We start from the raw sequence: 12,883 nt of genomic DNA on the forward strand, positions 1-12,883 counted from the left end.
GCTCACAACATTATATTAAGTGCTCACAACATTATATGCAGTGCTCACACCATTATATTAAGTGCTCACAACATTATATTAAGGGCTCACAACATTATATTAAGTGCTCACACCATTATATGAAGTGCTCACATCATTATATTAAGTGCTCACAACATTATATTAAGTGCTCACAACATTATATGCAGTGCTCACACCATTATATTAAGTGCTCACAACATTATATTAAGGGCTCACAACATTATATTAAGTGCTCACACCATTATATGAAGTGCTCACATCATTATATTAAGTGCTCACAACATTATATTAAGTGCTCACAACATTATATTAAGTGCTCACAACATTGTATGCAGTGCTCACACCATTATATTAAGTGCTCACAACATTATATTAAGGGCTCACAACATTATATTAAGTGCTCACACCATTATATGCAGTGCTCACATCATTATATTAAGTGCTCACAACATTATATTAAGTGCTCACAACATTATATTATGTGCTCACAACATTATATTAAGTGCTCCCAACATTATATGCAGTGGTCAAAGCATTATATGAAGTGTTCAAAACATTATATGCAGTGGTCACAACATTATATGAAGTGATCACAACATTATATGAAGTGCTCACAATATTATATGAAGTGCTCACAACATTATACGTTTTTTGTTGTATGATGAGATTGTTGTATGATGAGATTGTTGTATGATGAGATTGATGTATGATGAGATCATTCGGTAAACATCGTTTTTTAGCGGAAATTACCGAATCCATAATTTGTAAATTACGGTAATGCCCAGCAAACAAATTTAAACAGTTATTAAAGTCATGTGATCATAAGGCAGTATACAATATTTAAAACTGATTGAAATAAGTAAGGAAAAGATGAAACTAAGAAGTGAATGATTAAAGTAGTTCTGTTCGTCGTAAGAAATACGAATGGCAAAATGTAAGTGAAATAATAAAAAGTTTATTTAATGAAATATCGAAGGGAAATTTGTATGACATATTCCTCGAGTTCATTTCCTACTGAAGAACTTTAGCAAGGTGCCACTTTATAGTCCGTACTCAGTTTAAAAAAAGCTTAATTACCTTTTGAATAAAACAGTCAGCTTTCTATAACACATAAGCGTCATATTACGCTAGCTTATATATGTCATGATTTCAAGAGTGTCATGATTGAGTCATTTTTGGCATCCATTTTCAGAATTTGTCATTTCACATGAATAAGTATCTAACAGATATGGAAAATGCAGTTTAAAGCATTTTATTGTAGGTGTTTAACATAACTTTAGGCAGCAACCATTTAATTTTTTTTGGGGGGGAGGGGGGGCTATTCATTTTTATTTTTTTCGCGACAAGTCGAAAATATTTTTTTTAATTCAATTTTAGCATTACATATATTGGCAGCTAGGGGTGAATCAACCAAATTTTTTTTCTCAGAATCAAAAACAAATTAGTTTTTTCTCCAAAAACTGGAAACACACTTTTTTTCAAAAAAATCCATAAATTTTACCCTTTCAAAACCCAGTTTAACATTATTTTCTTTAAAGTTATCATCTCTTATGAAAACTGAGTTTGTGGGGATGAAAAACGTTTACTACGTTTGTTCGTCATTTTGCACGGTTAATATATATAAAAAAAGTGGTATGCTTGATAATGAAACAACTTTCCACAAGAGACAAAATGACATCACAGAAATTAACAACTAAACGGCCACAGTACGGCCTTCAGCAATGAGCAAAGCCCATACTGCATAGTCATGCAGCTATAGAAGGCCCCGAAATGATAAACGTAAAACATTCCTAATTTATGTACAAACAAACGATCGAAAAACTAACATGTATATAACACATTAACAAACGACAACCACTGAAATAAAGGCACCTCCTGACTTGGGACAGCCACATATACAGAATGTGCGGCGGGTTTTAACATGTTAGCGGGATACCAACCCTCCCTCTAACCTGGGACAGTGGCGTAACAGAACAACATAAGAACGAACTATGAAAATCAGTTGTAAAAGGCTTAACTCATCAGATGGGTACAAATATAAATCCATCTACCAGAAAATAGAGTAGACGTGGGCGGCTACTTCTATATCCCAACAACAAAAAGACACTATAAGTACTGATCTGAGAGTACTCGCAATTACTGAGCTAGTTCAAAGCCACTAACAACTAATAAAAAAAAACATGCATCTAAGTTTTGCATTTAGGGAAAGATTGAAACAAACTGTGAGTAAAATAGAATGATTTACTATTATTGGATAGTAACGATTGTCCATGAAAAAGGAGTCATTTTCAATGCTCTTCAACTTTGTACTTATTTGGATGTATAAATATTTTGATATGAGCGTCACTGATGAGTCTTATGTAGACGAAACAAGCATTTGGCGTACTAAATTATAATCCTGGTACCTTTGATAACTACTTGACCTAAATTAATTCTGGTTAAGGTACATTAAGATACAAAATATAATCAACTACAAGTCATAGAAGAATAATATCTTTTAGATCGCACTTCTTTGAAAACAATGGACCTCGAAAAAAGATTCAAATTTGTGTTTAGGTCCAGATGATAGCAACAACACAAAAAAGAGGAATGCTATTTGTTGCTGAGCACTTCTTTGATTTTATTTAAAGTCCACACCATTTATTTTGTAACGGAAGCACAAAAAAAAAAAGATACTCATTATTATGTCAATATATAATTGTAATATAATTATATTAATGGAGAACTTCTGGTATTGTTTTACTGTGAATTCTTCTCGTTGTTGTGATTGGCGTTCTAATTCTTCTCACATACAAGCTTGTCTATAGTCTGAGGATTTCTGTTATTTTTGCTACCAATTTTTTTCCATATCCCATGTTAGGATCAATGTAAAAGGTTGAAAATTTCATATCTGAATATTTTTTTCGTTATCTGGAAAGTTACTTTTGACGGCGGATCTTGATTGTTTCTGTGGGGCTTCTTTCTCATGGATAGGGATCACTCACGGGAAAAAAAATGGAAAATTGTCGAAACTAATTTGACTTTTATGTATACTAGCATAAAATCGAGAATGGAAATGGGGAATGTATCAAAGAGACAACAACCCGACTCCATAGAAAAAACAACGGCAGAAGGTCACCAACAGTTCTTCAATGTAACGAGAAATTCCCGAACCCGGAGGCGTCCTTCAGCTGGCCCATAAACGAATATATATTAGTTCAGTGATAATGAACGCCATACTAATTTCCAAATTGTACACAAGAAACTAAAATTAAAATAATATAAGAAAAACAAAGACCAGAGGCTCCTGACTTGGGACAGGAGCAAAAATGCGGCGTAGTCCGAATTATATTCTTAAAAGAATTTAAATTCACAAACTAGTTTTTTTGCACCAAACATTAATAACTGTTTAAATTTGTTTGCTGGGCATTACCGTAATTTACAAATTATGGATTCGGTAATTTCCGCTAAAAAACGATGTTTACCGAATGATCTCATCATACATCAATCTCATCATACAACAATCTAATCATACAACAAAAAACGTATAATGTTGTGAGCACTTCATATAATGGTGTGAGCACTTAATATAATGTTGTGAGCACTTAATATAATGTTGTGAGCACTTAATATAATGGTGTGAGCACTGCATATAATGTTGTGAGCACTTAATATAATGTTGTGAGCCCTTAGTATAATGTTGTGAGCACTTAACATAATGGTGTGAGCACTGCATATAATGTTGTGAGCACTTAATATAATGTTGTGAGCACTTAATATAATGGTGTGAGCACTGCATATAATGCTGATCATTAACATAAGGCAGTCATGGCGTTCCATAATTTAGGCCTGTGGTGGATAATAGTGTGCGTGCATTAATTTTCTATACCTTCTTAATTAATATTTTCAAATACTGACGGCAAGTGTTGTAATGTATCAGTGTCTTATTTGAGACCAACGTGCTATTTACATGTGCGATCGAAAATGCAGGGGAAGGAAACTTGTCAATTGTGTTTATTTTTAATCCAAAATAAAATAAGCCGCCGTAAAATTAATCTTGGGTTAATTCCTCAAATTGATGCAAGAGGCTTCTTTTTTTTTTTTAAGCTATATTTTTAATGACTTACACTTTTTATCATTATTCTCTTTCTTTCACTATTCTTTATTCCTTTTTTTCTTTGTCCGTTATTCTCTATACCCTCTTATGATCTCTTATGTGGACTTTCGGTGGTTTATTTTTTGAGTTCTGTGATAAGTCAATATTTCATGCAGGTTCATGAAATAATGGTTTTATGCATATCAGCCAAGATTGTGCGTGGAATTTTAATAAACAATTCAACACCACATGTTATGTGAATTTGATTAAAATCGATGAACATGAATTTGACAGCTAGTGACCCTTTTACAGGTAAAATTCAATTAACAAATTCTGACCTACTGGCATTCAACACCAAATTACCTACTTGCTGTATATTGATAAATGTGATTGTAGGTCAATACCTCAACATCGTGAATACGCCATGTGAGGTGTTGGTTATGTGTGCTACGGGGTCACTGGTGGCGCCTTCAAAACAGAAGAAAAAAAAATCCCAGTAAAAAAGTGTGGAATTTTGTTGTTGAAAATTTAAGTTGTAAATTCCTGGAAAATGTACTTAATTCCGTTCAACTGCTAACATGTAAGTTCGATACGAAAATAGGATAAAAAGCATCCGAAAAATTTGTGATCAGTAAATGAAGAGCAATGGGTAAAAAAAAAAAAAAAAAAAAATGAAGAAGAAAAGTAAAAAGTAAAAGAAAGTTGTTGAATTAATTATTTTACAATTGTTTAAATATATGAGAGAATGTTTTAGGCAAATTGTCTTTATTTACAAATAAATGTATTTAAGTTCAGGAAATGATTTATTCTTCTGGCGGCTTCAAATATTTTTTTATCAATAACTTATACACAAGGAGACATTTTTTACCTTTGACAGCATGAACCGCAGTTAATTAGCAAACACAAATTAAGACACAAAATTCGTTTACAAATAAATTTTATAGAAGGAAAAAAAAGGGGGGGGTAATACGCTCACATACTTCTAAAAAGATTTGCATATGAAAGCTGTCTAAATATAATTTTAAATTATTTCAGGAGTTTTGAAAAAAGAATATATATATAGAGTTTAATTTTCGACGTCTATACTGTTACAAAAAAAGGTGATTCTTTTTAAAGATTTGGTACTTCAGTTTCGACTCAAAATTTCTTTTTAAATTGTTAGATGGCAAACTATTTAGGATAAGATTGTATCTGTTCTTTAAGTTTTTATGGTGATATTGGCGACGAGTTTCATTATATTATAGCAAGGGCTTATACAAGTTTTTTATTAAAGAATTTCAGCAATATAAATAGACGAAAGTAGGCAAACAATTATTAAGATCTCCAAGCGGGCCAAATTGTACATCGAAAAAGATCTATATTTCTAAACGTTTTTAAATGATATAACTTGAATAGAAAATTTCCCAACTATGTGAAGATTCTTTATATTTCTAAACGTCTTCGATTATTACATACCAAAGAAAAATTTATTTAGCATATTCATATAATTTTATATTTTTTTCCAAGTAAACTTTTTTTTGCAAATTTTACTTCTATGTGTTTATAACCATCAACAGAGACACATTCTTTGCCATCACCAATCAGTCCTAATCATTAAAGATCAATTGACAAAATTCAAATGATGATTGGTATTGAAAATGATCATCGGTCATCCGTGACGTATTCTAAAATCCTAAATAACGGCGCATGTCGATAGATAGATAGTTTATTAATTATCGTTTCGCCATTTAAATTTCACCAAGGGGTTGAAGCAATGAAGGACTTTATAAAACCAAGGATGTGTGTAGTTACTATACAAATCCTTGATAAAACCAGAGACATATAATACAATTATATTATATGTTGTCTCTGATAAAACTATGTACATGTACTTATTAATATTTCTATAACAAATTATAAAAACGTTTAGTGTAAAAATCATCGATTTATAAATGTCTCTTTTTGCCTAAAATATATTTGCAGGTTTTGGCATTTTTGTAAATAACATTAATGTTTTGGCATCCCAATGCAAAACACAGGTGACAGCCGATTCAAACTTAAATAACTTCTTTAAAGTTGGTTTTATTTTATCAGAGACATATAATACATGTATTATATGTCTCAATACATGTATTCATGTCTCAAATTTTATCAAAACAAAAATTACAAGATTATGAAATAAGTTATGAATCGAATGAATACCCTCAACACTAAAATACATGTCCTAAGTGACTTTTTATGTCTTGCGTGCACCGAGGAGATCCTTAACGGTTTTTAGACGTATCATTATTATTTATGCATATATTTGAAGCATTTTGTACTTTATAGGTATTTATATGTGTGTATCAGACAAAATGACTTCCCAATTAGCAGAGGCGGATTTAGGTTTTTTTTCCAGCCCCACCCCCACACACTAATCTTGGAAAATGGGAGATTATATAGGGAATCACTGAAGCATGACTGGCAGGGACCCCCTATTAGGCAGTCAATGGGTCCCCACTTATGAATTTCTGGATCTACCACTGCTTAGTTCTAGTTATCTAAGGTCCTAGTGTGCAATATAACCAATAGGAATTGGTCTTTTTAAACACTTTTACATAGGCCTACATGTATACGTTTTGTCAAGGGTTGGTTCATTACCGACCGTGCAAGGGCTGTATAGCCAGTCAAGGTCGTTAAAAACTTCCATTTGTTGGTTCATGCAATATTGAAATTATGATTACTCAATGCGCAGTTACTAGTTACTGAAGTTGATATTAGCTACTTTTCTTCTTTTTTTCATATAATTGATTTTTTGATTTGTTTTCTTCGAAAAATTTGTGGTGTTGAAATAGGGAATAGACACAGATACCTAAGCACATTTAACAAAAGAAATTTTGTGTAATGTCATCAATCTGTATTACACGTAGACAGGATGTTCTCTAGAAACTTTACGTTATACACACCGGAGAGTACACGCACTGTCGTAATGGAAAATTACTGTATGTTATAATTACCTGTAATCAGCTTTGCAACAAATCAGTTGACTGACCATGTCAGTACAGTTCAAACAGATTTCCCTCAAATCAAAATGGAATATATATCTATATATTCGTTTTTATATCTTTAAAATTTAAAACTTTAAAAAGTACACTTTGACAAAATTATGAAATATAACGAATTGAACAATTCAAAATAGTATTTTAACAAAGTTCAAGATATATAATTTTACAACGATCCTAAAAATATCCAAACAAATGATAAATCTAACGATATGAACCTACGCAGTTTTATATTATAAGACTGACACACACCAGTTTGCTAACTCAGTGTGCTGGGCCAGGGTGCTGGGTGAGGTGTTGGAACTTGATATACATGTATCATTAAGTTACAGTTCTGTTAAGATTTGACTGCCTTTTTACAGGGAATTTCTATTCTTACAGTTAGTATATACTGTTCCTGGCTTAAAATGATTCTCTGCTCAGCAACTGGTGCGTAATTAGCATTTTTTTCACGTGATTTTATTCAAATATCTTGTAGCAGTAAAAAACACAAATTAATGTATTTTTCAAATAGCTTTATTCAGCTTTAAATAATTATAGCGAAAAACAGCGAACATGGGAAAATGAAATGTTTTTAGTAGCCTCATTATTAAATCTCCCGGTGAGTGTGATCAAATAAAGAGGTTCTCCGACTCCGTAATACTTGGAAAATCTTATCTGATTCAGGTTCAATTCATCGGTTACACTCCCCTATCACCAGTGATTCTTTGTTTTTAGCTGACATTCTGAAAAAAGGTGTGTAAGTGTTGACTCGCAATTTGCATGATTAATAACAGATATCGACTCGTTACCCGGACTACTGCAAAAAACAATAATTCAGTTTACTGATTTAGATGGAAGGTAAACGGACAGAAAGTCGCAGGACAAAAAGTCACAGGACATGAAGTCACAAATTTGATAGGACAAAAAGTCACAAACAAATTGTTGACAATTGGTTTGAATATATATGAAAAAGATCTTGAAATATTTTCTTTTTATTACATATATTCATTTTCAATTTAAGGAAATTGCTCATAGAGCTTGATAAACACGATAAATGGAAATGTATTAGATTTTAATCTTGCAAAGGATATATTTATGGGGCCATATTTATTGGCAAATTGAAGCCATTTAAGTACCAAGCCACTTTGAAATTTTGTTTTCATAACAATTATTTGATTATTATTGATATTTATTGAATAAATTTTAATTACTAAGTTGCTTCTTAAATAAAACTTCAAGAAAAATACAAAAAAAGTGTTTTCTTGTTCAAAGAAAAATAATCTCTAAACTGAATTGTGACTTTTTGTCTGTGACTTGTTGACCGTGACTTTCTGTCCTACATTCAGATTGAATAGGGGTTTGGTTGACCCTGTCTCCCTCTATCTGAGACTACTATCTCAGTGATGAACTTAATGTTTTATGTATTGTGCTTGTCATATATATATATATATGTTGGATAAAAGCTCTAGAGCTTATGTTGTATTGTATGTATAACCAACTTTAAATAAATCTTTTTTGTTAGCCCATAACAACTAACAAGTAAGATTTAGGTTTCTTCTTTTTGTAATACAAACAATTATTACACCTTGAAAGGATTTTTTTTTACTATGACGGCGTCCAAGAAAAAAGTTGAAATAGCTAGACACTAACTTTATATTGGACCCTAGTAGCTTTATATGTGCTTGTGGTTGCAAATGTAAATGCATGGATGCCTGCTACACTGTAGAATACATAACAAGGAAGCTTTGCTTTGCTCTTCATGGAGTACGAACTCGTCTTCATAATTAAAAACCTTCCGCCAAGCAAGCGTAAGGGTCTTTGACAGTAACCAACACTTATCTCACGAGGCGTACCTAGTATGTCTTTTTAGGTATATATATATATAAACATTTATTCGTCATTGTGCAAAGTGCTCCTTTGAAGGAGGGATTTTCTAAACCAGAACAGAACAGAATAGCCATGCAAGACTTTATTATCATTTGGACTAATATTATGGCACATTTTGTCTTACCACAGGGATTTGTGTCAATTTATCTGGTTTTCTATCCTCTGACCTCATTTTCATGGTTCAGTGGTTATTGTTAAGTTTTTGTGTTTTGGTCGGGTTTTCTAATATTGTATGCAAACATGCAAAGTATATTTGTTGTATGAAAATTTTTAGGGATGTACATGTTAGACTGGCATGTTTTATTCAATCTTGACCTCATTTTTATGGTTCATTGCTTAATGTTACCTTTTTGTTTTTTTTGGCCAGTTTCTCTATTTTATTATTTTCAAATTAGCAAAAGGTCAACTAGGTGCATATGTCTGACTGAGAAGTTTCATCTTACTTTATTTTCATAGTACATAGGACAATAAAAAAAAAGAAGATGGGGTATGATTGGACAACTCCCCATGAGAGACCAAATGAAACAGAAATTAACAACTCAAGGTCATCCTACAGCCTTAACAATGAACAAATATAAAAAAGAAGATGTGGTATGATTGCCAATGAGACAACTGTCCACAAGAGACCAAAATGATTCAGACATTAACAACTAAATGTCGCCGTACGGCCTTCAACAATGAGCAAAGCCCATACCGCATAGTCAGCTATAAAAGGCCCCGATAAGACAATGTAACACAACTCAAACGAGAAAACTAACGGCCTTATTTATATAAATAAATGAATGAAAAACAAATATGTAACACATAAACAAACGACAACCACTGAATTACAGCCTCCTGACTTGGGACAGGCACATACATAAATAATGTGGCGGGGTTAAACATGTTAGGGGGATCCCAACCCTCCCCCTAACCTGCGACAGTGGTATAACAGTGCAACATAAGAATAAACTATATAAATCAGTTGAAAAAGGCTTAACTCATCAGATGGACAAAAATACAAGTGGACATGGCCGGGTACTTGTACATCCCTACACAAAAAGACACAATGAACAGATCTGAGAGTACTCCCAGTTATACTGCATAGTCAGCATGGTCAGCTATAAAAGGTCCAGAAATGACAACGAAAACAATTCAAACCAGAAAACTAACAACCTAATTTATGTACAAAAAATGGAAAAACAGTTAAATGTTACACATAAACAAAGGACAATCACTTCATTATAGGCTCCTGACTTGGAACAGGCACATATATTATGAATGTGACAGGGTATAAGGAACTATGAAAATGTTTAGCTTTTGTGGTTTGGTTTATTTTCCAGATACTGTAAGCAATAAGGTCACTTTATGTAGTGAACGGAATGATTGAAAGATGCACATGTCTGTCTGTCATATTTTATATGACCGTGACCTCATTTTCATTGGTCAATGAAACACTGCATTGTTTATCATAATTATGCTTAAAGTTACAGGTAGATTATATTTGTAGGATATGTAACAATTGTAAGGTGTGCATGTCTCTCTGGCAGATTCATAAAACCATGACCGCATTTTATGGTTCTTTGGTCAATGCTAAGTTTTCTTGGTTTTGTCATTTTATCAGATATTATAAGCATAGGTCTACTTGTTGTACGAAATGAATGCAAGGTGTCATATAAAAAAAGAAGATATCTGTTTGCCAAGGTTAATTTTACTAAGACCTCATTTTCATAAAACAATGATAATATTAAACAGCAAGAATGAGAATCAAGTCAAAGTTATATACAAATGAGGCAAAATTTTCAGTTGCCTACTTTTTATGTATTAGTAGTTATTTTTGTCATTAAATGATATTGTTTACCCTTTTATGTGTAGGGCAAGAATATTAAAGATATAAAAGGGAAACTATAAACAGAAGAAATTATCAACAAAAATAGATTTACAAAGGTCAACAAAGCCTAAATGGTAAGTCCACTGTTGAAAAAAGTTTTAGCCCTTGAGTAATGATTAAATATTTATTAAAATAAGATGTGGTACGATAAATGAGAAAACTATCCATCAGAGTTCAATTAAGTGGATGTAAGCATTGTAATTACTTATTAGAGGCCAATGATGACCTGTTAGTAATGAAAAAACTCATACCCTATACATGATATAGTAATCTATAAAAGACAACGCTAACAAAATTTGAAACAAAGCATCAATTCAAACTTCAAATATCCCAGACTAATTTATAAAAAAACAAAATATTATGAAAAACAAAAATGACGGATATGAACCAACATCAACCACTGAACTATGTACAAGCTCCTGATATTGGACAGGCATAATATGGCTGGGTTGATATAAAAATAAGAAGCAGTCTGATTTCAAATAAGACTTTTCTCCTATAGAGATAAAATGACATTTAACAATGTTTTAGGAGGCTCGAGGGTATAAAAATTTCAGAAAAATATTAAATATTTTTTTTTCATAACTAATTTTATTTATAACTTTATTAGTTTTTACCTTTTCATATGGTACAGAAATCATTCTAAAAAATCAATTCGTTTTGGCCCCAGACAACTTTTAAAATGTATATATCATTGAAAAAGCTCCAAATTATCTCCCTTTGGTGCAGAAATGCCATTTTTTGGCATGAGAATTGTAATATCTTTTTTAGCTCATCAGTGACCTATATTTTTTATTATCATTTTCAACTAACTTTACTTAAACTAAACTATTGTAAAATTTAAGCGATTTCTGTAATTAAGTTCTTTTTTCATTTCAAAATGAGGCCACAATTAAAAATATTTCAGTTTGCCCAAACCCGACCCATGATGACTGGGTGTGGGTAGGTAGGTAGGCAAATTCTTTTTTTTTTATCAGAATTTGCATGAAAATATTAAAAGATCTTAAAACAGTATATCTTTTTTTTCCCCGTCAAACGTTTGTAGAGACAACCAAAAGCCATGAATTTAAAACCTCTATAAATAAATTAGTCTACTATATGATTTGTATCCCGAGATGTTTATAACCCTGACAATTGCTAACTGTGTGAAAGGGCTGGTGGATTTATGAAGTGATTTTCAACAGTTCCATCAACACGATGTTTGTGTAAAATAAATATCAGCTGATTATGCATGTTATGTAATGATTGGGGGCTATGGTTTTTTTTGGAAAAAAAAGTTTGTTTCCAGTTTTTGGAGAAAAAAATAATTTGTTTTTGATTCTGAGAAAAAAAAATTGTTTGTTTCACCCTCAGCTGCCACTATATGTAATGCTAAAATTGAAAGAAAAAAATTGTTTTCAACTTGTTTCGAAAAAAATAGATTGTTTTTCGCCGCAGGCGAAAAAAAAAGTTTGCACAGAAAAAAAAACCATAGCCCCCCCCTCCCAGAAAATCAAATGGTTGCTGCCTAATGAGACTTGTAAATTTGAACTATTTGAATAAAAGGGCATCTAATTTACATGATAAAGGAAGATTATAATTAAAGACAACAATTTATTAAGCAATAATTCCTTTTTATTCAGTAAAAACAAAATCTTCTTGCAAGATTGTAAATTCGCAACTTCCAGATCCATTTCCTGTCAGAATAACATTGAAAATATTCGATTGCACATGGTTTTGAACAAATCTACCTGAATATTCTTATCAGATATTCGATAACACGATGAAATTAACATTGAGCATATAGGTAAGGGTTTGGTAGTACAGACAACTACAGCGTAAAAAAACTGTGCCATTTCACATGTTTTACTTCTTTACGTTCGTTAAATCAGAAGATAAAAACAGAGAACATCGAATATCGATTAACTGTTACTTTACTTTCAAACGCAAAGACGACAAACATTAAGTTTTGTACGATGACGGAGCGGACCCAAAAAAAATCCGAAAAAAAAAATTTCTTCAAAAAAACGTCAAAAAAGAATTTGAGTC

The 12,883-nt window shown here is 31.9% G+C and overlaps 1 protein-coding gene across 1 annotated transcript in view; it reads left to right on the forward strand.

Annotated features, from left to right (window-relative positions):
- The window catches only part of LOC143085139 (dehydrogenase/reductase SDR family member 7-like), a 30,700-nt gene that overhangs the window by 7,148 nt on the left and 10,669 nt on the right, over positions 1-12,883 (forward strand). The gene's annotated exons all lie outside the window — the stretch shown is intronic.

The sequence above is a fragment of the Mytilus galloprovincialis genome, chromosome 8 (genome assembly GCF_965363235.1).
Source record: "Mytilus galloprovincialis chromosome 8, xbMytGall1.hap1.1, whole genome shotgun sequence".
Classification (NCBI taxonomy): Eukaryota; Metazoa; Mollusca; class Bivalvia; order Mytilida; family Mytilidae; genus Mytilus; species Mytilus galloprovincialis.